The sequence below is a fragment of the Puma concolor genome, chromosome A2, assembly GCF_028749965.1.
Source record: "Puma concolor isolate L17-30 chromosome A2, mPumCon1.1.hap2, whole genome shotgun sequence".
Lineage (NCBI taxonomy): Eukaryota > Metazoa > Chordata > Mammalia > Carnivora > Felidae > Puma > Puma concolor.
This window is the reverse complement of record NC_141668.1, coordinates 8,107,768-8,112,549: the sequence shown is the minus strand read 5'-3', so window position 1 is coordinate 8,112,549 and position 4,782 is coordinate 8,107,768. Positions and strand designations below refer to the sequence as shown.

At 46.0% G+C, this 4,782-nt stretch overlaps 1 long non-coding RNA gene across 1 annotated transcript; it reads right to left on the bottom strand.

The window, feature by feature from the left end:
- Positions 1 to 3,535: 3,535 nt before the first annotated feature.
- On the bottom strand, positions 3,536 to 4,782 carry LOC147582982 (uncharacterized). The gene is made up of 2 exons (XR_015242598.1): positions 4,318 to 4,782; positions 3,536 to 3,734 (listed from the first exon to the last, which is right to left on the bottom strand). It is a non-coding gene; the product is annotated as an uncharacterized LOC147582982 (long non-coding RNA).

The window sequence follows — 4,782 nt, the reverse complement described above, 5'->3', positions numbered from 1 at the left end:
TTTTAGTTGAACCCAACTAAGGGTCAGAAGCAAGGGGACCTGGTTGACGCAGTTCATAAAAGCCAGCCACTGGGGCCACCGAACCCGATGGAGAACCATGGGAGATGGAGACAGGGTTTGAAGGAGAAGAGCCAGTGTAGTCACTCGAATGGTGAGGTGGACATTTTGCTCCCTTCCGTCGGGGGGAGGGGAGCAATCTACAATAAGAAAGGAAGAAAGGGGCGCCTGGGTGGCCCAGTCGGTTAAAGCATCCGACTCTCGATTTGGGCTCAGGTCATGATCTCAGGGTCGTGAGATTGAGCCTGAGCGTGGATATGCTGAGGATGAAGCCTGCTTCACTTTCTCTCTCTTCCTCTCCCTCTGCCCCTCCCCCCGCTCATGCTCTCTCTCTAAAAAAATAAAACAAAATAATAACAATACTAATAAAGAAAATCTTTTTTTAACATAAAGGAGTTTGTCATACTCTTCTTGAAACTCTTCTGTAAGTTTGAAATTTTTCAAGATAAAAATACAATGAATAAATACTCCAAGAATCTGCCCAAATCCTTTTCTAAACCGAGCCAGTTTGGGGCATTGTGGCCCCTGATGAAGGCCCCCGCCACGTCTCAAGGAGACGGAGACATTCCTTGGAGCTATCACCGGCACTCGGGGCTCAACCAAACCCGCTTAGCCCCAGACCCTCCCTGTCCAGAAACAGACCCCTCATGCTGCCAGGGAAGAGCGAGACACCCCTGGATGGGGTGGGTGAGCATCTGCCCCACGGGCTGCCCTCTCCCCCCAGCGCCGCGGCTGCCTGCTGGCTCCCCGGAGTCCCTCACTGCCACCAAAGCCCTCCGACTGGCTTCTCCTCTAGTAGAAAGTGTCAGCTGAAGCTTCCTGGTTGGAGTAACTGAGCGTCGATCTAGCTTTCCGTCTGGAGCTGCCCCGTCTCTTTGTCCGCGTTCACACATCTGTCGACCAGGCTGCGGTCCGGTCTACTAGCGGCTGGCTCACCTGACTGCTGACTTCTAGCCCGGCCTCCTCTGAACTTGCCTTGTGGCTCCTGGAGATTCCCTGACTCCCCACTGCTCTCCGCCTTTGACCTACCAACCCCTGAGTGCCCTGGGGTTTTCTGCCTGCCTGATTCCACTCCCTTGAACCACCTATATATTAACGTTAAATTAATGTTTAAAAAAATCAACAACTCAAAGGAATTGACAAAATATAGGAATGGACAGTTTACAAAAGACAAAATGCAAATTGCTTTAAGACACATAAAAGATGTTCATGGAGCGCCTGGATGGCTCGGTCGGTTAAATGTCCAACTTTGGCTCAGGTCATGATCTCACGAACCGAGATCTCACGTTTCGTGAGATCAAGTGCCACATCAGGCTCTGTGCTGACGACTCGGAGCCTGGAGCCTGCTTCAGATTCTGTGTCTCCTTCTCTCTCTGCCCCTCCCCTACTCACACTCGTGTGTGCTCACTCTCTCGCTATCTCTCTCTCAAACATGAATGAATGCTTCAAAAAAAAAGACATAAAAGATGTTCAGCCTCACTCATAAAATACATATGCCAGTTAAACTGAGGGGTGCCTGACTGGCTCAGTCAGAGAATGCTTCTCTTGACCTCAGGGTTATAGGTTCGAGCCCCACGTTGGGTGTAGAGATTACTTAAAATCTTAAAAACAAAAAAACAAAACAAAAAAACCCTACATTGAAACATCACTCTTACCGATCAGTTTGGCAAAAATCAGAGTTTGTTAACACATGCTGTTGCCAAGGCCATCAGCAAACAGACCTTCTCGTGCATTGCTGGTACAACAATAAACTGGTAAAACCCCTTGGAAGGGTAATTTGGTGGTCTCTATAAAAATTATAAATGCATGTACATTTTGTTTCAGTAGTTCTACTTCTAGGAACTTTTCTTTAAAGATTTTATTTTTGGGGCGCCTGGGTGGCGCAGTCGGTTGAGCGTCCGACTTCAGCCAGGTCACGATCTCGCGGTCCGTGAGTTCGAGCCCCGCGTCAGGCTCTGGGCTGATGGCTCAGAGCCTGGAGCCTGTTTCTGATTCTGTGTCTCCCTCTCTCTCTGCCCCTCCCCCGTTCATGCTCTGTCTCTCTCTGTCCCAAAAATAAATAAATGTTGAAAAAAAAATTAAAAAAAAAAAAAAAAAAAGATTTTATTTTTAAGTAGTCTCTACACCCAACGTGGGACTCGAGCTCACAACCCCGAGGTCAAGAGTCACATGCTCCACCCACTGAACCAGCCAGGCGCCCTCCCTTCTAGGAACTTATTTTATGAATAGTCTCACCTTTAAAAAAAAAAAGTGAATGTTCTGACCTTAGCGTGAAATGATGAGGAATCAGTTTATTCCAAAATTGTTTGTCTAGAATAATCAGAATACATCCAATGTTTAATAAAAGTGAAAAGATAAAAAATTTTGAAGACTTTTTTTAACTTTATTGCGGCAGGAACATTTAACAAGATCTACCCTCTTAACAAATTTTTAAGTGAATAATATATTGCTGCTGACTACAGGAAGACTCTGTTTTTAAAATAATAAGCGAGGGGCGCCTGGGTGGCTCAGTCAGCTAAGCAACCGACTCTTGATTCCGGCTCAGGTCATGATCCCAGGGTCGTGGGTCAAGCCCCACTTTGGGCTCCGCATGGAGCGTGGTACCTGCTTAGGATTCTGTCTCTCTCTTCCTCTGCCCATCTCCCCCACTCATGCTTCCTCTTCCTAAAACATAATACAAAATTAAAAATAAATTAGCAAGTGAAATAAATTCTGAGACTCAAGAAAAGGTTTAGAGAGTTACACCTCGAAATGTCGTGATTGTGCCATTCTGACCCTACATCTGGGTCTGCAGATTTTCAAAATGCATTCCTCACAGAAGGAATTTCCCACAGGGTTGGTTATCAGCACTGAAAAGCCTACATCTCCAAAAAGCTGCGTCCCTTGACAAGCAAGCTCGCTCCTGTGGTGACCCACATCTCTCTGGTTTTTACTACTGTGTGGACAGTGTGGTATAGCCCTGAAAGCACAGCCACACGGGAGAGAAATCAGCCAGTGAAAAAGACGACCAAACCTCCCTCTCTGAAGGGATTCCTTTTGATTCTCGTAAAACGTGATGGAGAATTTTTAAATAAAAACCACAGAAAATGAAACATTCGCAGCAGGTGCCCTGCTACAGATGAGGGTCTGGGAAAAATATCACAACTGGCCGTGGCTACAACGAAAAACCTTTTAAAGGCTCTCTGGAAAAGCCGGTCATCTCAATCTTTCCAGCGACAGAGAACAGTCTTCACCTCCCTAAACTGTTTTGTTTTGTTTTTTAAATTCAGGATGCAATTAATTTGAAAGCTTGAGCTAAACGTAACTTGAGTGGATTGGTGTGGAAAGGTAAATCGATACACCTCAGATTAAAGATAACTAAAACGGAGTGACCTATATATTCAGAACATTTTGATAATGGTTACGTGTCTCTTTGGTTCAGTGCTAGAGAAAGAAGTGGCTGGAAGTTGGCAAAGTAACCACAGGGACACTGTAAAACTGCCTGTCTGAAATCTGTTCCTTTTTGTGGTTATTTGGGCCAGGAGAGCCAGTGCCATCGGCAGGCTGGATGCACGGCCTGTCACACGCTGATCACATGCACTCCGCCCAGCCAGCCTTCTCCTCCTGGTCCGGATCCCATGACATAAGGGCGACCAGCTGATTTGGCGTGACAGTTCCCATAATTTCTCACCTGGAGACTGAAAACAAAAACAAAAACAAAACCCGGGCACTTGCAAAGAGCCACTTTTAAAGAGTTATAAGCAAGCACGAAGAGGCTTTCCTGTCTCGTTAGCAGATCTCATTCTGCAAAATACATCCTCTGGAGGCTTCTTGTTTAAGGAACAACTGGGCTGAGTCCCATGTTAATAAAAAGCTACCAACTAGCTTTCACGGTTTCAAAGTGGCCATTTTCCAATTGTCCAAAGCCAGAGTTGCTATAACTTCTGAACATATTCTTCTAAAGTATCTGTGAAAATATTATGGAATAATATAGAATGAAGTTCCGTTCAGCACCAGTTCAACACGCTCGGCCTAAATTTTTTCCAAACTGTAAAGTTTTCCCTCCTTTAGGCAGGAAGTTAGAAAAGAAATGAAAACTAGAGCAGTTTTACTTTAATTACTGACAGGCAACCAGGGCCCCCCCCCCCACCTTACTTCTGGAATATTCCATTCAGTATTGGCAAAACACATATTTCATAACAAAAGCAGAAACGGAAGAAAAGGATCGTGAAAACAACACCGATGCTAAGTTCCAAGGCTCCCTTCTACAACACTATGTACCTGTTTGTTCCCTCCCATAATGCAAGCTTTATTTCCAGTAAACCACGCTGAGCCTCATCTCTCTCCTCATAGAAGGGCAGGGTTCTTTCCAGCTGTTGGTGTCAGGCAGGAGAAACAAGGCCAGAGGCAGGTTGAGCTGAGGTCAGGTGCTTGGAGACGCCAAAGAGTAGAAAAGCAGAATTGGGGATGGGTGGAGGTCAGAACGTGAGTCAATCGCCAGAGACACCAAGTTCAAACTAGGACAAGCCAAGACCAGCGTCTTGGGGGCAAATCTAAGGACAAATCAGGCAGGGATGGACGAATGGGCAAGCTGAAAGACACTAAAGAAACATATGAAATAGGTGTGGCTAGATCGGCACAGCCATTCACTCTGCTCAGTGTCTGGTCGGACTTCCTCTGCAAACCAGCTTCTCCTGGACTTAAAGGAGCCGTGCTCTGAAAAGAGTAGAGAGGAGACCAGAAGCG